This window comes from Lepisma saccharinum, chromosome 18 (assembly GCF_977018435.1).
Source record: "Lepisma saccharinum chromosome 18, izLepSacc3.1, whole genome shotgun sequence".
NCBI lineage: Eukaryota > Metazoa > Arthropoda > Insecta > Zygentoma > Lepismatidae > Lepisma > Lepisma saccharinum.
In genome coordinates this window covers 65773149-65793677 of record NC_139246.1, presented here as the reverse complement: position 1 = coordinate 65793677, position 20529 = coordinate 65773149, and positions in this window count along the sequence as shown.

Below are 20529 nucleotides of genomic sequence, written 5' to 3'. Positions count from 1 at the left end.
CATGTAGTGGTGTTGTTGCCAAAAAGGCCAAGGGCATTGTCAGAGTAATTGTTGACAAAGAGCTTGAATTTGAGGATTACAAAAATTGTCTCAAATCATGTAGCACAATCAGAACATCAGAAAATAGAATTCAGAGTGTGGATCACTTATTGACTAGCACATGATGATAAGAGATGTATTTTATCATGTGGCATACATACTCTACCATGGGGGCATTGTGATTTGAAAAGTGGCAATCAATGCCCAATTACAGAGCATGATTTGAAATAAATAAACATGCCTATGAACTTATTTGGGTTCAAAAAACAGGCTATTATGGAGCTGCCAACACCACAACCCTCTTCTGATATGATATCTAAACTAAGTGGCTTGTTAATTATTCATCTGAACAGCATACTTACAGATGTTGATGATGAAACAGGTAAAACATTGTACATATTTAACAATAATTTAAATCATTACCAATTACCTGTAGGTGGTCAATTGCAATTTATTACAACCCCTGAGGGTGATGTCAAGATTTCAGTAGGGAGAAATATTTATAGAATTAAGCACTCAAACATGATTTCTGGCACTGGTTATACTGTTTCTGCTGGTGACTGCTTATATATTGAGGTCCCTGGATCCTATGACAAGCTTATACCCTTTTTTATAGAATTAAGAATCAGATATTCAATAATAAATAACCACTAAAACAAAAATGCCTAATGATATATTTGGCCATACAAGGCATGAAGATCACAGTGATGAGATTCTGATGCTTGATGTCAGAGTCAAGAAATTAAGAAGTGATTTACAAGCTTTACAAACCACACTGAATGCCAGTCTTCAATTAGAAATTACAAATTTACAAACACAATGCATGGACCCTCTTCTTAAAATTGATTCTGAACTCAAAGTGCTGCTTCAGAAATATACTGACCTGGCAACATTGGATAATTTTCAAAGTTTAGAAGAAGCTGTAGCAGCTCTTCAAGCCAAATTTAAGACCCAGGCCACCAACTCTGAGCAATTGAAACAACAATTAGAAGAACAGATCAATAATGTCCAGGCACAGCTCCAAACAATTGTCAAAAGCATAAAATCACAAGAAGATTTTGATCTAGTGATTTCCACTCTAAAAGAACAGATTCAATCACTCCAAATACCTAATCTGGACCCTCTGAACAATGCCATAGCCGAGGTTAAAGAAAAAATTGAGACACTTGAAAATTTTATGAACAACTTGCCATCTTCTGATGCTTTGAGTGCAATAACTCGGAGTGTTGCAAACATCAAGCTCCAACTTGAAACATATGAAGATTTTGGAAAAATTCAAAGTACCATAACCCATCTTGAGAGTACAATAGCAGCAGTGCAAAGTGATTTGACAAATGTACAAGAATCTCTAGAATCCCGCCTGCCCGGTATTGTAGACACACTTGTCAGTGTCCAGCAACAGATCAGAAAGCTTGAAAACCTCAACACTGAATCTGAGCTATCACATTTTCATCACTTGATCGATGATATCCAAACAAAACTTGAAATTTTACAACAATCAACACCCACTCAGGCAGATATAGCGCTGCTCCAAAATGCTATGCAAAATGTGGCTGATGCTTCTGAATTAAATAATATGAAATTGGCACTTGAATCTTTGCAAAATACTGTATCAAATCTGCCTACATCACAGGAACTTAAAAATATTAAGAGAGCAGTGAATCGCATATTGAAAACTGAAGATATCAAGAATATCCAGACAGAGATCAAACAACTTACTCAGACAGTGGCCACTCTACCAACCAATCAACATATTAATGAACTGCATGCCCTGTTTGAGGATATCAGAAGACAGGTCCATGATCTTACTGCTCAAAATTCAAAATTGGCAGTTATTGAAAATTTGCAACAAATTGTAGCTAATATCAAGCAACAGGTAGGGACCATGGAATCCAATCAAGCGAATGCTCTGTCTGTTTTTGCCACCCAGCTTCAAGAGATTGTGCAACAATACAAGAAACTTGTTGTGGACATAAAGATCAAGCCAGGCCATGATGATGTTGTTAGAACCATCAATGAGCATCTTGAATCTGTAACAAGCAGATTGCTTACAGCAGAAAAAGAAATAACTGGCATAATCGAGAATCCAAAACATACAGTAATTCTTGAATTGTACAGCATCCCCAACAAAGAATATGATTCACCATTTACACCAGGTGGCAAAATATATATGCTGTCCCCTGCACAATTTTATTACCAGTTTTTTCTTGGGGGCACACTGAGACCAATCAAGATCAAATATTGGCTACAACCACAGGCACACCACTACCCTACCTTATCAATAACAAATGCTGACAACAAAGTAAAAATCACCAGTGTAGAGTTAGAAGATTTTACAGATCCCAATACATTAGAAACTGCCAATGCTGAAGATGATGGCTCTCTGGAATTTAAAATACAAATAGGGGACAAATTATATTTAGAAAATCCTGTAGTATCAGCTGCTGAACACCCCATAGTTGCAATATTCTTGTTTTCATATTATGTCTAGACAAATTATTGTTGATGAATTACACAGACAAGCCAGACATAATTATAAGAGACTGCCAGTAGTCACAAAAGGCATAGATGATTTATGGCAGAGCGACTTGATTGAAATGGCAAGTGGACAGTTGAAAAACTTAGACAAAATCAACAAGGGCTACAAGTATCTACTCACTGTAATAGACACATTTTCAAAATTTGCCTGGGCTCTGCCACTCAAATCCAAGACTGGAAAATGTGTTACAGAAGCCATCATGACAATCATCAATCAGAGTGGAAGATCACCGCGCTATTTGCAAACAGATAATGGCAAAGAATTTTATAATTCTGTGTTCCAACAATTTATTAAAAGCCAGTCAATAAAACATTATTCGAGTTACAGTGATCTCAAAGCCTCAATTGTAGAGAGATTCAACAAAACCCTAAAAAATCTTATGTATAAACAATTTACACTTCAAGGTAATTATAAATGGATTAATATTCTTCCAGAACTTCTACATAAATATAACAACTCGGTCCATTCTACAATCAACATGAAACCCTCTGAAGTAACTTCATCTGATGAGCAAAAATTGATCAGGACTGTTTATTATCCTAGATACCAGCCAACAACAAGAAAGGCCAAATACAAGGTGGGTGATCAAGTAAGAATCAGCAAATATAAGCACTTATTCAAAAGAGGCTTTACAAGAAACTGGAGCACTGAATTATTTACAGTGGTTCAAGTTAAACCTGGGACCCTTAACACATATATAATAAAAGATCACCGAGGAGAAATTCTCAAAGGCCGGTTCTATGAAGAAGAACTCAGCAAAACTAAACAGCCTGACACATATCTCATAGAAAAAATCATCCGCAGAAAAGGCAACAAGTTATTTGTCAAATGGCTAGGACTTCCAGAACACAGCTGGATCGATGCAGACAAAGTGATAATATGAGCACCTGGGATGTTATAAAAAGGCTGCCAGAACCTGAACAGCAGATTAAGAGAAATGGCAAGTTGCTGCCTGAAAATATTAGATGTCTTATTGTTGGGCCATCGGCTTGTGGTAAAACTACACTTATGATTGATAATTTTTTATTGGCACCCAACTGGTTAGACTGGAAAAACAGGCACTTGTATGTCTTCTCTAAGAGCTTGGAACAATTAAAATATCAGCAGCTGATGAAGCTATATGATGGATTGGATATTGCCACTTTTGAACCAGATGTTAACCCACTTCATGAATGTCTCGATAATTCTGTTGTTGTGTTTGATGACATTATACTGGATAATCTAAACAAGGTTAGAAATTTCTTTACACAGGGCCGACACAAAAACATTGATTGCTTCTACCTGGCACAGACTTTTTCAAAAATACCGAAGCAGCTGATCCGAGACAAAAGCAATTTTATATGTGTGTTTCATCAAGATCATACCAACCTCAAACACATACATGATGAATATGTAGGTGGGGACTTGAGCTACAATGATTTTTCCAAGTTTTGCAGTAGGTGCTGGAACCAGGATAGTTATGGGTTTGTCACAATTGATATGACAAGAAATCCCGATAGTGGCAAATACAGAAATAAAATCAACAATTTTCTAGACATTGAAACATAAATAAATAACCATGAAAAGGCCAATCATTGATGATCTTAAATTAAGAGATTATCTTGTAAAAAGATTTAAGGGATGGAAATCACAGAACCGAGGAATTTATGAACAAGACAAACAAACAGAACAGCCTATCATTGATGCTATTAGTGAATTAGGTAAAAATATCAAAACTGTTACAGAGCAAAATCAAAATTTGATCACAGAGCTTGTACCTGTAGCTGCAAGGAACATATTAGATTATCCAATCACCCCACTTTCTAGTATTCATACACCTAGTCCTGTTGCTCCTGGAAGAATTGAAGCTACTCAGGATCCTATTGAATTGGGTCTTCTTGCTCAAAAATATTTAAGCACACCTAAAGACAACAAAGATGAGGTCTTTGGCTTATATGCTGACACAGAGCTTGATGGTAGCATCATACATAGAATTGGCAATTTCAGAGTAACATTTATGGGAGATGATATAATTGTATATTCAGAATCTCATCTTGGAGAAAGAGGTGGTTTTGTTAAGTATCTTGCACACTTGGATTGTGGGAACTGATGACTAGGAAAAGGCCTGGCAGCTATACAGATCAAGATTATGAGCATTACAAGGAAATATTAATAAAATCAGATTCTCTATACCAGAACAATGATCCCACACAAAAAAGAGTTAAGTCTAGCAGTGGAGCAAAATACAACAATTTAATCAAGCCCATATGGTCAGGAAACTTGTATGATGTCAGGAAACTTGTAGATAGGTTATTGGTGATAGCTGGGGAGGAAAATGCTGGCAACCACAATTTTTACAATGAAAAGGTTGGAATTATGGACATGATAAGCACAAAATTGTCTAATTTTATAGTGAATGACACTAAGGGGATTGGATATCTTATAAAAATTATTAATACCCTACCACCTAAATTTTGGAATATTTCTGAGGGCCGGGGGTTGGTTAATGACATTATAAACAAGCTGCCATTTGAACTACACATTCCAGGCTATCAGTATTGTGGTCCAGGCACAAAATTGGACCATAGATTAAACAGGGGTGGTCCTGGTGTTAATCCCCTAGATGCTGCTTGTAGAGACCATGACATAGCATACAACACACATACTGATCTTGACAAGAGACATGTTGCAGACAAAAAATTAGAAGAGGCTGCATTTGGTAGATTTGTAAGCAAAGATGCTTCTTTAAGTGAAAAAATAGCAGCATTGGGAATCACCATAGCTATGAACACCAAACAGAAACTGGGGTGGGGGCTGTGAATATGTATATAATAAACCTACAATGAAGGCCAAGGGTGTTATGTATCAAATACCTTATGCAGGTCTTAAATCTCTTAAAACTATTGATAGTCTTTTAACCAAAAAGCAGCGCAAGAAAAAAAGCTCTTGTCTTGCAAAGGGCCATGGAGTAGTAACGCACCGGCGTTGACGAAGTTTTCTTCGTATAAATTTCGTTTGAACCGGAAGTAGATAAGATAAGAGAGATAAGGAAGTAGATAAGAGATAAGGGGGTGGGTGGTTTTGAGTGTTAATTGGTCTGGGCGGAATTTCTGGGAATGATGATATGGGTTTCGGTTGGGGGGCGTAAATGACTGTTGAAGTTGATAAGAGTGGACTGTTGAGAAGATAAAGGAGTTGGAAAGGAAATGTGTTGGGATGTTGAAGTGATATGGAGAGATTGTGGAACACGTGTTGGGACATGTCGGATGTTTCTTGGAATAGGCGTGTAGAAGTTCGTGGGAACGTTGATAAGGTATGACTGTGTGCAGGATACGTTAGTAGGCGGTGGAATGGAGAGCGGGCAAAAAGGAAAAGAGCGGATTGCGTTTGGGTCTGTAAATGCAAAGATAGAGAAAATGTGATACTGTTTTTGCTGGATGGAGAACGGAAGGAAAGAAAAGAAAAAAGTACGTTTCTCCGAAGAGGTGGATGTGTATGCGATACCGGGGGAGGAGGATCGACGAGGTACGTGGGCACTCGACGCTCTGCGCGAGAGGATGCGCAAGGAACTTCAAGGAGAAGTTATCAGCGAGGAAGAGGAGGGGTAGGTAGGTATATAAAAAGTTCCGTTGTGTTTGAATTTCACTATTCACCAGACATCTTCAGCTGTGTACATGATTGGAGATAGTTGTTACCGGAGGAAGCGATAGAACCGCTATTCGAAGGTAAGTATGATGGGTTTAGTGTCCTGGGTGTTGACGTTTTTCGGTGGGGTGATTGGAAAATTATCCCCAGCTGAACCAGTTTCGGATTGTAGTAGTGACGTACCTGCTCCTGAAAGTTTACCGGAATCATCGATACGTCCAGGTGGGAGTACGGAAGAGAAATGGTATGAGGGTAGTTGTATTAGCGAAGCAGAATTTCGACGTAGTTGGGAGGAAAAAAATGCCGCCCATCATGTATACGAGAAACTAAAACGCTGCAGAGGAAAACGTATCGATGATGACGGTAAACGTTCAAGGAGGAGGAAACAGAATATTCTGAAGAATGTTGTGTCTAACCCCTTATATGGCTATACGGAGTACTCTCCATGTAAAACAACGTGTCTGGCATACCCTGCTACGATTTCTGGTCTAGGGAAAGTGAAGTCGTCGGTCAAACCAAAATTGTCTGGTGGGAAGAATTGTGAGTTGCTGATTATAGATGCACCTGTAAGATTCCGAGAATCTCTTCTGGTCACATATTACAGCAGGAATGTATCGCGTGAAAGATCTTTGGAATTGGACAATGACGGATTTGCGATCAGTATGTTCTATTCCCGACATCGTACGCACGGATTATGCGAGACACATTTTGTTACAGAAAGAGCTCCCGTGTACAGCCACTTACCGTACTGTGTGTGGTCGGAGAAGGTAGCAGATGATATAGCTGCACACGGGTACCAGGCAGGGCCGTTCATCGTAGTTACGGGGGTTACCTCAACTAACTGTATATGCCAGGAAACAGAGACGGAGTTAAATTCCGAGCATATAAATGTAGATTATCTGCATGTTCCTCCTCAATGTGTTGCCACAAAATATCTGATGGGAGCCGGCGAGAACTTGAGACATTCTGTTTCAGGCATCGAGATGATTCGCTATGAGAATTTGGAGGAGCTAGTTAGTGAGGAAATCCCACGTGTCTACCGAGTAGGGTGCCACAAGTCCTACATGATAGTTGATTACTGTGACGTTTCAACGTTAATGCAGATGTTTCGAAAAAGTTACCGAGACTCTGTATTAACGTTGAACGAGATTTTCAAATGGTTCCACACCGGTATAATGTTAAACAACTCGATGGGCACGGTAATGGGTGTGAACGGCCATGTTTTGGATCCTGCGGAATTACTGGAGTACGGTAACGATCCGACAATAAGTGGACTAAAAAGAATATTCATTTTTCTTTCCAGCATATACAAAGTGGAGGAACAGTTTTCCGGAAGTAGAACCCCACCGACACGGCGGTACCCAGATATCATAGAAGAGACGGACACCTCAGAAATTGACGAAGAGTGAACGGTGAGAAAGCATATTGTTTTTGTTCTGTATTCCGGAGTAGGGTATAATTTCCGAAACTGAGGGTAAAATAAAAAAAGATCGATATTTAAAAATAGTAATGAACGTGTACATATATTTAAAATGAGCTATGAATACAAAGTTAGAAGCGATAGAATATAAAAACAGAAAACTCACCGGAGATTCGGTACTTATACCTGTTGAGCTTCTTCTTCTTCTCCGGAAAGTATCTCCACTATCTCCGGTTGGGGGTTATTTCCACCCGAAGATAGTGAAGTAGTAGAGTTACCAGCATTCGGTATCAGGGGGGAGGACAGGCGTGCGAACAATAGAGCAGAACTCGAAGGGGGAATTTGTGGAAGAGCTGCAGGTTCGAGAGGCACGGGTTCTGTAGCAAGAGTGTGAGTAGTAGAGGTAGAAGGTTTGGAACGATCGAAAGATGACGGAGACGTAGGTATTCGGGACAGAGGGGGTGGGGGGTTTACTGTTGTGGAAGATGAAGAAGTTTGTTTTCGTCTTAAGCTCTTCCCTGATTCTAGATGCTGGTAACGTCTTACATGTCTTTTTCGGAGAGTATCGAACCTGTAAATAGATAGAAATATTTTGTGAGAAGATGCATATAAATATATAGAACGAATTAGTAATGATTAAAATTTTTAAATTTAGAAGAACGTTTGTAAGTATAGGACAGTATGTTTGTATGTGTGAATCGGGAATTATCAGATACTTTAATCGAAAAATTGTAAATATGCGTGTATAAGAAATTATAATTTGAGAATTCCAGAAAAAATGTATTCCAATATAATGGACGTGTCAAAATATTGTATTATAAAATATGGTATTTACCCTTTTTGGTGGGTACGGCACTCGTCCAGAATCTCGTTCTGCATATCATGAGTACCGAATCTCCGGTCCAGCTCCTCTTCCATCTGGTCTAGCGTCAAATCATCGCCGACAAAACATCGCCAACAAGACATCGACGGTACAAAACATCGACAGCACAAAACATCGACAGTACAAAACATCGACAGTACAAAACATCGACAGTACAAAACATCGACGGCAAAAACATCGACATCAAAAACATCGACGGCAAAAACATCGACACCAAAAACATCGACGGTAAAAACATCGACGGCAAAAACATCGACGGTAAAAACATCGACATCAAAAACATCGACGGTAAAAACATCGACGCCAAAAACATCGACGGCAAAAACATCGACATCAAAAACATCGACCGTAAAAACATCGACGGTAAAAACATCGACGGCAAAAACATCGACGGCAAAAACATCGACGGTAAAAACATCGACGGCAAAAACATCGACATCAAAAACATCGACGGCCAAAACATCGACATCAAAAACATCGACGGCAAAAACATCGACGGCAAAACATCGACGGTAAAAACATCGACTGCAAAAACATCGACATCAAAAACATCGACGGCCAAAACATCGACATCAAAAACATCGACGGCAAAAACATCGACGGCAAAACATCGACGGTAAAAACATCGACGGCAAAAACATCGACATCAAAAACATCGACGGTAAAAACATCGACGCCAAAAACATCGACGGCAAAAACATCGACATCAAAAACATCGACCGTAAAAACATCGACGGTAAAAACATCGACGGCAAAAACATCGACGGTAAAAACATCGACATCAAAAACATCGACGGTAAAAACACCGACGGCAAAAACATCGACGGCAAAAACATCGACGGTAAAAACATCGACGGTAAAAACATCGACGGCAAGAACATCGACGGCAAAAACATCGACGGGAAAATCATGTTTTGACAAAGTTTTCCACACTAATAAATTCATATCTAATCCCGAATATTTTGAGATGGGCTACCCTAAATTATAAAGTGTTTCAGTGAAACGAACAATGTGTAATGAGCCAACTCAAGTTGCCAACTTATAGTGCTACCGTGCTACCAATGTATAATGGTCATTGTTTTAAGAACGGTCCGCGAGGCCGAAACACGCCCTCTCAATAAAGACGTTATTATTATTATTATTATTATTGATTAAATTACAAACAATGAGATTGCGCAGTGAACGTGATTGTTTAGTTTCTGGTAACCATTTATCACTTCTCGCCGGCAGCGTTTGTGGTCGGGGGAAAGGGAAAGGAAGGCTCCTCCGTGTGAAACATGAAAAGACCACCGACTATTGTTATTTCTTGTTTATTAGACGCAGGAGACCGAAAGGACCAATATACAACTTGACTTTTCTGTAGTAACTTTCTTTCGGTTCATGCACTGGTACACACCGTGTGCAAGTAATATAACTGCCCCCTTGCAATATTGTCTTGCCCCCTTCCTCTCCAGACATTTTCCCCGGGTGTCGCACGACGATGCGCCTTCACTGTGTATCAGTACCGCTGTTGTATTTGAATCAAGGTGTCCGAGGTTCGATCCCCGGTGGAGGAAAGTGGCACAGTGGTATGGATTCTTTAAACTATAGGTTCAGTTCCGATTAACCCTTCGTGGGTCACACCAGAAAAAATTTCTTGTTGATCGCCCACGGTGCCAGAGACCGGGATCTTGATATAAGTTAAATTAAAGGTCTAACACACCAAATCCTCAATTATTACGATTAAATATATATATTGTTTTTTGTTATAAATATATTTGCAAACAATTGATATTGTATAAAACTACGAATTGCATATTTCAGTTTCTAAAAATAAATATACAGGACAAAATAAATAACATTCCAAATACCGAAAATTTCAATGTTACATGTGCACCCATAAAATAATATTAATAATAATAGTTTTAAGTCCTCTTTATGCACAGAGAAGTTAATCGGGACTGGACCCAAAGTTTAAAATAGGATCTGAACCACCATGTGCTTTCACTGGGTATCGAACCCGTGACCCATTGATTACAGGGTAACACTGCGTTTCTTGCAGAGACAATTGGAAAAATTAGTTTCTTTTGCAAATAAAGTAATTGGTGATTGAAAGTATTTTTAAATTTTTCACTGCACTCTTACAAATGTTACAGAGATGGGTATCAATGACCATCTGAATCAAACTGTCAATCTAGTGAGTTACTTTCCCTCAGAATATTCGCTCTTATTCCCTTATGTCCACCTCATCAGGGACGGCGTTCCAGGCGGGCTAGGGGACAAAACATCTCTGGCTCCCTTCTCCCCAAGATTTATATAGTAGGTTAGACGCATTTCGACCAAAAATAGGAAAAACTAGAAGTTTTCTCACTCAATATTTTCCATTAACAAACTTCCATTTGGCCAATCATAACTCACCAAACTTGCTACAAAAATTGAATCACCATTATTAGGAATAGGTGTAACAGGTGCGAAAATATTTTTTTATAAGTAGGAGAACGTTCAACACCTAACGAACCTTTAAGCTTCATTTTCATAGGCGTGCGCACGGGAGGCAAAGGTGGCCGACTGTCTCCCCTAATCCTTTACTTAGAAATGCAATGTAATCTTATTGCAGTTATAATATTAAACTCTAAAAGAATGTTACCTATTTTTAAGTCGATACATGTCCAAGCAACTACGGGAGAATGGGTTGCTTGTATTACTTTTTATATAATTGAACTATTCCACTCCGTTTTCTAGGAAATTTCTTGTAATTACACTCACACATACTTTATACGTTAGCTGTAAGTTGTGAGCTGTGTAGCTTAATATGGCTGGCGAATAAATGGCTCATACTTGGAAATTAATAAATTATGTGTAGTTGTTTTGAATCTGAACCTGAGAGATTAATTTAAAGTCACATATAATTTAAACAGTGTGATCTTTTTTTAATAATGCAATACATGTATAGCTTAATTGCAAGTAGTCCAACAAGGCATGGTATCTTCGAAAGCATCTTAAGAGATGCAGGATAGAAACTTATTCCTTTAAAGATCCTATCTGTAACAAGATGGGCTTGCTGTGCGAATGCTACGACAGTCATAAATTCTTTCCGTAGATATTTGACATCAGGAAATAGTCTCAAATACAAAAGTAACTGAAGTGAAGGCAATAGAAGAGGACTGCTTTCGCAAATGAGAATGGCGGAAGCAAGGGGGGCATTGGCCGTCTAAAATTTTCAGGTTTATTAAAATGTACAAGTCAATGGTACTTTTATTGACCTCTTCGGGCCAGAGGAGCAATTTTTATGATGTCACAAATGTGACAGTTGTTTCACAAAATAGAAATAATCTTGGACGCTATTTTTATGGCCTAGAAAACTTTTTCATCCTCCCCAAAAAAGTTGAGCGGCAAGTTCGATTGTGACCCCCTAAAGTTAGATTCCAAGTTACACCCATGAACGTGGATAGAGAAATTCCTCGTCAAACAAAAAAATAGATAATACGTGGCAAAATTATGTCTAAATGTGGCGGCGATTGGTTTCCAAAACTGGAGGAGGGGGAGGGGGAGGACAAGGACAGTTTACTTTCCCTTGGTACATAAGGTTTAGCATAGTGCGAGAGAAAATGTGGCAAAATGTATGAGATGGTGCAACTGTCCCTCCACGTCCCCATAATCTCCGCCTCTAGTTAAATGTGAAAGAACATTTTTCTACTTTGCAGCAAATCATGGGTTACCTTCGTAATGGGATTGGTAACTGGAGGTTGAGTGCTGTATTTATTCCCTCAAATGTAACAGTTATTTAACAAAATAGTCCTGGATATTATTTTTATGGGATGGAACAACTTTTCGATTCTCGATTAGTGCAGTGGCGGCGATTAGGTTGGCATGGGGGTGCAGATCCCCCCCCACTTTTTGCCGCTTTTGCCCCCGCATTATGCTAAACCGTATGTACGAAGAGAAAGTAAATTGTTTGTCCCCCCCCCCAAAGTTTTGTAACCCAATCGCCTCCACTGCATTTAACTGTTGATGAATAACACAAAGCTTATGAAGTTCGTTAAAGGCAATTTTGAACGTTTCAACCATTGCAAGCAGTTGCTGAAGGGTTCTTATTGCTAATTCCCTTCCATATCACAACAGTAGTGAGCGGCGTAGGATTGTAGCTTTCCGTAGTTCATAAATTCGGAACTTTCTGAACGGAAACGGCCAAATCCAATTAAAACATCACTTAGTGTCCTTAATAAAGCTTTCCTTTAATTTAGAAATTAATAAATCATAATTTTAATATTCTCTTCACATGTAGCTCTTCTGCTTTCACATGCTGGAATCGAAATGGCCTACTATGACAGTGCACAAATTATTTTCTGACCTCAGAAATGAGGTTAATATAAATCCAACCAACTAAATACTGCAATACGGTGCAAAAATCAGCACGCTTGGGGAATGTAGGCATACTCCTAAGACTCCGAAGAGCATTAACTTGCCCAAGCGTGCTGACTCTTGCACAAATTGCAGTATTTTATAGTGGAATTCGAGCCACTTAATGAAATGTACCCCCACCAGGGATTGAACACGGGTACACTTGGTTACAAGGCAACAGTCTTATTGCCAGACTTCCTAGGTGTGGAACTCAATTTTAATATTTCTAATTCATAGTTTGTTAACTCCTTGATTTCATAACGTCGTATTTCTCTCTCTCGGAATTTTTAGTGATAAGGATATACGTATACACTGCCTTTCACGGCCGAGGTGGCCGTTGGGCGGCGGCTAGCGCGTCGGAAAGTAAGAGCACATCTGCCGGCATTTAAACCCACAACTGTATGCTGACCTTGACATTGGACACGTCCGTGCTTCAGTATCCAAACAGCTGTTGTCCAGTTTGCACGTGTTTGTGAAGTGTTAAATTGTTAACAAGTGTTTTAGATTGTTTTGTTTTAGTTTATGTATTACCAGTTCTTTCTGCAATCTAATAATGCCACGCTATCCGTACAATTTTAAACAAGGAATTTTTTATAATTAAAGTGACGGTATTCAGAGTGGTACAGCACGGGCTGTAATGAGAGTAGCAGTCTGAAACTTCGTAGATATGATAATGAATAGGGAAAGGAACTTTAGGTAAATAAATGTTTTTTCTGCGATAAGATAGAGACCCTCATTTTTGCCAAAATTCTTATCATAGCCTTATATGTCAACACAGCAAATTTTATTTTACATAAAAACACATATTTTCCAGTTTTCCGTGTGTAAATACATATTTTGCGAATTTTCATTTTAAATACATAAAATCGCTCGTTGACTTCATCTACCTCGAAATCCTCCAAGGAAAAATGTTTATTCTCCGCACCTCTTTCATATCGAGAGTGCTAGGTTTGTTTTGTCTTTGAAAACGCTCGCTGGCAGACTTCTGGCACCTCGCCTACGATCCTATCGGGAGAAAATAGCTGTAAGTAGCTGGGGCTGGCTACACGTAACGATAGCAAGGCTTTTTAATGAAGCAATGCAGCTATTGTGGCCAGAAGACATAAAATTTGACAATGTTCTTCTCTTGACAGATGCTGCAGCTTACATGCAGTGGTCTTGCCGTTAGCTACCCCAAAATGGTGCACGTTACATGTGTGGCGCATGCGTTGCATAGAATATGTGAAAAGATAAGAGCTCTTTATCCCAATGTCGATAAACTGGTTTCAAATGGGAAGAAAGTTTTTATCAAGTCGCCTAGAAGAATAGACATTTTTAAACAAAAATGTCCTGAGGTTCCCCTTCCCCCTACACCTGTAGTTACGCGATGCAGATGTTATGCCCAGAACTTTGAAAAAAAATTGTATCTGTTGTAAATGATCTCGACAAAGAAGAATTCTGCAAGAACTGTTGATGGAGCCCTCCTTAAAAGTCGAATTGGCATACATCTCAACAAACCTGTCCATTCTCTCTAATTCCATATGAAAGTTTGAATCGTCCGCGAACACTTTGGCAGCTTCCATTGGTGAAGTCCGTATAGTAGAAACGAAACTGAAAGAACTCACTGGATCTAAATGTCTAAATGTACAGAATTTTTGGGGAAAAACCAAGGTTTTCAAACATTGTGCCAAATTGCATGTGTTTTGGAAGGAGGTGAAGTAGAGGAAGAGGAAGCTTTGAAAAACTTCAGCGTTAGTGACATTTCGTGCTTCAAATATGCAAGAATTGTTTCTTGTGACGTGGAGCCATCTTTCTCACAATATAAGATGCTTTTTAGAGATAATCGTCACAGATTTACAATGGAGAATTTGGAAAGAACTATGGTGATCCACTGCAACTCTTCCAAAAAATAGCTCGCTAAGAGGTAATCATTTAGAAACTAATTTCAGGTGTTTAAAATGCATGTTATAGTTTGTTTTTGTTACCAAATGTTTTTATTTTTGTCACATATTTTCCTGTTTTTATCACATATTTTCAACATTTATGACACATAAAAAATAAATATTTCTGAGTTTTTTAGCACATAAAGTTCCGTTCCCTAATAATGAAGCAATGCGCTCGCGAATTATGCAAAAAAAAAAAAAATAGTTCCAATTCTCGCCACCAGGGTAAAAAATAGCGCTGTAAGCAGTCAAAACGTGGTATAGTTACAGGAAAAAGGCAGGAAAGATCAAACACATGAGAACAATGGCTCTGGCATGTTTATTAGGAACTATGGTTACAAGAACTGTTCAATATGGCCTCCCAATTCAGCAACATGCTGCATTCGTAACACGGCATGGTCGACGGTTGCTCGCAGCATGTCTGGTGAAATCTGAGCGACATGTCGTTGTATGCTAGCCTTCAGATCAGGCAGAGACAGGACATGTCCCTGATAGACACGATCTTTTAAATATCCCCACAGCCAGAAGTCACATGGATTAAGGTCGGGGGATCTGGAAGGCCAATCATCTGGAAACTGCCTAGATATGATGCGGTCATTGGTGAAGGTTTCTCGCAGCAAATCTTTCACGTGGCGAGCGACATGTGGTGTTGCCCCATCTTGCATGAAAATGGTGGTGTGTTCACAGTTACGTTCTTGCAAAGCTGGAATCACGTGTTGCAGAAGGAGGTCCCTATAACGTGCAGATGTCACTGTACACCTAACAGGCCCTCGAGGTGTCATCTCCTCAAAGAAAAACGGACCAAGAATGAAGGAGCTAGTGAACCCACACCATGCAGTCACGTAAACTGAATGCAATGGTTGTTCCTGCACAACATGTGGACGAGTGGAACCCCATATGCGACAGTTCTGAGTATTCACTGTACCGACCAGAGTAAAATGCGTCTCGTCAGTCCACAGAATATTCCCCGGCCACATGTCATCCACTTCCATGCGTGCCAAAAACCGATGGGCAAACTCACGGCGTTGTGGAATATCTTGGGGTTTCAATTGGTGCACAATTTGAATCTTGTAGGGATACCAGTGTAAAATGCACCGCAATACCTTGCGAACTGTTGACCAGGGGAGTGACAATTCACGTGCCACAGCTCTAGCACTGTGCTATTGCTCCCATTCTGGTAAAACAACTTCACTAGCAGTGCACGGTCTTTCTTCGCAATTGCCATTGCTTTTTACACGGGAAAAATCAAACTTTTAATGTTCGGCGAACATTCACATCACTAAAGGGAAAAAAAAGCAACAAGCGTCACCAACAACAACCAGGGAGCTCACACAATGGTTAGGCAATGTCACCGACTTTGACGTCAGAGTTACGGAAAATTCCACGTTTTGACTGCTTACAGCGCCATTTTTTACCCTGGTGGCGAGAATTGGAACTATTTTTTTTTTTTTTTTTTTTTTTTTTGCATAATTCGCGAGCGCATTGCTTCATTATCATATCTACGAAGTTTCAGACTGCTACTCTCATTACAGCCCGTGCTGTACCACTCTGAACACCGTCACTTTAATTATAACCACCTGGTATGACTCTTACGTCATTACGAAATCTTGTAGTGAAGTTAGAATGCGTATTGCAGCAGAATTACCAGATGTTTCTGTTTCACACAGAGACAGTGATCTGTTACTTGTGAACAAATTTAGGAAAATGGGGTCTGCTCTTGTTAAGGTAAAACGGCACGTGCTTACTGAGGATAAAATAGACAACGTTGGAACATGATTGAAACATACTCCTCAGAAATCTCTCAGACGCCTTGCACAAGAAAGACATATTTCTAACGTCATCGTGGCGAGTTTTATACCGGAAGCCATACATCAGAAGAATTGAAAGAAAATATGAAGAAATAAATTGAAGCAATTTCGAAAGAGGAACTGATACGTGTTAGTGAAAATTTCTTATAAATATGTGGATGCAGGAGGACATCATTTCAGAAACAAGTTCTAGATCCGCCTATGTGTATGGCGACAACCTGTATATTTATGTCTAACACAAACTACTAGCAAAAAATTACAGCTAAATTATTCTCCTTATTTTCTTAAGTTCATATAAGGCTGTGTATTTTAAAAAATAAAACACGTTGTTTGTTAAAAACCCTTCATGCACAATCTACATTTGTGACAAAAATTCTAGAAACCCTTCTGGTGTGACTGGTAGAATTGATATCAGTTACAGATAAACCCTGATGTTTGTGAGAGACGATGTTTTGAAGGCTTCTGTCCAGTCGCTGTCACAAGGGGTCTGCTGTGTGAAGGTGGGCGGGGGAGGTAAAGCAAAGGGGCCCTCAGTCGGTTCGTACCATAGTCATAAAGGAACATTTCTTCCACATCCACAATATAACGAGCATACAACTATCCCGTCTATGAAGTTAAAAGCAGCAGAAGGAAACATGACACTTCGCATTGTTTACGATTCCATTGTTTGAGCTTTGGGGCAAGAATCAGGTGCTAATAATAATATTGTTTTGATGTCAGAAGGTGAGCGTGCAGCCCGAAATTATCCAATCAATGAAAATACCGCTCTTGCACAACAACCATGGCTGATAAGAAATCTAAAAACAAGATCGACCAATGTAGGCATGTTTGGTCGAAACAAAGAAGAGCTGTAGCTTCATGATGCTATTATCATAACACTAAATCCTATTCATGAAGCGAACCAAGATATAAATTTCACCTGGGCGAGTTGAAGTTTTAGCACCGATCTACTTTCCACCCTATTACTCACCCCCATCTTTCTACTCTGCTCCTCCTACTTTCCGCCTTCCTCCAATAATAATAAAACATGACTGCATTATAAATTAACAGTTTTAATGACAAAAAAATAGCGGTTTTTGGTGTCGATGTTTTTGCCGTCGATGTTTTTGGCGTCGATGTTTTTGGCGTCGATGTTTTTGCCGTCGATGTTTTTGCTGTCGATGTTTTTGGTGTCTATGTTTTTGCCGTCGATTCTTTTGGTGTCGATGTTTTTGCTGTCGATGTTTTTGCTGTCGATGTTTTTGGTGTCGATGTTTTTGCCGTCGATGTTTTTGGTGTCTGTTTTTGCTGTCGATGTTTTTGGCGTCGATGTTTTTGGTGTCGATGTTTTTGGTGTCGATGTTTTTGCCGTCGATGTTTTTGCTGTCGATGTTTTTGGCGTCGATGTTTTTGGTGTCGATGTTTTTACCGTCGATGTTTTTCCCGTCGATGTTTTTCCCGTCGATTCTTTTGGCGTCGATGTTTTTGGTGTCGATGTTTTTGCTGTCGATGTTTTTCCCGTCGATGTTTTTCCCGTCGATTCTTTTGGCGTCGATGTTTTTGGTGTCGATGATTTTGCCGTCGATGTTTTTGGTGTCGATGTTTTTGGCGTCGATGTTTTTGGCGTCGATGTTTTGCTGTCGATGTTTTTGGCGTCGATGTTTTTGGTGTCGATGTTTTTGCCGTCGATGTTTTTACCGTCGATGTTTTTGCTGTCGATGTTTTTGCCGTCGATGTTTTTGCCGTCGATGTTTTTACCGTCGATGTTTTCGGCGTCGATGTTTTTGCTGTCGATGTTTTTGGTGTCGATGTTTTTACCGTCGATGTTTTTACCGTCGATGTTTTTGGTGTCGATGTTTTTGCTGTCGATGTTTTTGGTGTCGATGTTTTTGCCGTCGATGTTTTTGGTGTCGATGTTTTTGCCGTCGATGTTTTTGTCGTCGATGTTTTTGCCGTCGATGTTTTTGTCGTCGATGTTTTTGGTGTCGATGTTTTTGGTGTCGATGTTTTTGCCGTCGATGTTTTTGTCGTCGATGTTTTTGTCGTCGATTCTTTTGGTGTCGATGTTTTTGCTGTCGATGTTTTTGGTGTCGATGTTTTTGCCGTCGATGTTTTTGGTGTCGATGTTTTTGCCGTCGATGTTTTTGTCGTCGATGTTTTTGGTGTCGATGTTTTGTACTGTCGATGTTTTTGCCGTCGATGTTTTTGAAGTCGATGTTTTTGTCGTCGATGTTTTGGCCGTCGATGTTTTGGCCGTCGATGTTTTTGTTGTCGATGTTTTGTACTGTCGATGTTTTGTACTGTCGATGTTTTGTACTGTCGATGTTTTGTGCTGTCGATGTTTTGTACTGTCGATGAAATGTAGGCGATGTTTTTGTTGTCGATGTTTTTACGTCGATGTTTTGACGTATAACCATCTGGTCCAACTGTCCCCTCATGGCGTCTATTTGTTGCTTGAAGAAATTTCTGTTTTGCTGATTTATCCTGTGATATTTCGCCAATATATTCCTTATTTTTCTGAGAAACGTCTCTTCCGTACCCGTCATCACACCGAATATCTGCATTAATATGAACTGTGTCTGCATCATGTTGCCTATGGTGAAAAACTTTTGCTGAAAACAAAAAAACATATGTCTTACTTTTTGTTTTTTATTTCCAGATGGCATCCCTACCGTTCGAATTTGACCTCCTACACGCGAATGTTAAAAATGAAGCTGAAAGTGGAGGTGAGAGAAGGAATCTATGGAGCAAGACCCATGCGAAGCAGGCTGAGAAGCAGATTGCGTGCTTTGTAGATTTTTGCGAGGAGAATGGTTTAGCTGGAGAGTTGTTGGAAAATCTGGAAGAGGTGTGCAAGGATATGGAGGTTAGGCTCGACAACCTCGTCAAGCTGTTCACGTACATATTCGAGAAGAAACAAACAAGTCCGGTGTTCGAGGGGTTTATTGAAAATATAAAAAAAGCTACCTATGTACCATCCCACTTCAGTATGAAAGTGTGTTTTGAACTGATGGAAGTTTTCAAAGGTGTGCGGAAGCAGAGAGGTATAGATAAAATGGGGGGTACAGAAGGTGAAATGGAGAAGAGGATGCTAGAGATTTTGAAAAAACGAAAATTGGATAACTAGAAACTAACAATGCTAACACACTAATCATCTTATTCAATTTTCGTTATTTCTATATATGTAATGTACATAACTTGACATGTGTGCAGAGTAACACTGTTTTTTCTGATCCATATATGTATTTTGAATAAATGGAAATAATAAACATATATTGAATATATATATACAAAAAATGATTATGTTAATTATTTACTTGGAATACTTACAAAGTTCTCTCTCTCCATATTCTTGATGGCTTCTATAAGATGTCAGAACAAACACTGTCAGTGTATTCGACAAGTTTCATTTTCCATTCGCAATATCAAAAGGAAATGGGTGGATGTTGATATCTCTGTAAGGAAATGGGTGGATGTTGATATCTCTGTACGGAAGTGGGTGGATAGCGGTATCATATTCTGCTAACGAGAATGACAAACCATTCGCAGTATGTCACAGAACCCGCTAACACACATAACTCATGGTTAGTGTAAAACCGTATACCTTTGTAACCGTAAGTTAATGACCACTAATAACAGTATATATATATATCACACACACACACACACACATATGTCAGAGTATATATATATATTACATATACACCTTGACCTTGACCTTGATGACCTTGACCTTGACCTTGACCTTGAGATGACCTTGACCTTGACCTTGACCTTGACCTTGAGATGACCTTGACCTTGACCTTGACCTTGACCTTGACCTTGAGATGACCTTGACCTTGACTTTGACCTTGACCTTGAGATGACCTTGACCTTGACCTTGACCTTGACCTTGAGATGACCTTGACCTTGACCTTGACCTTGACCTTGAGATG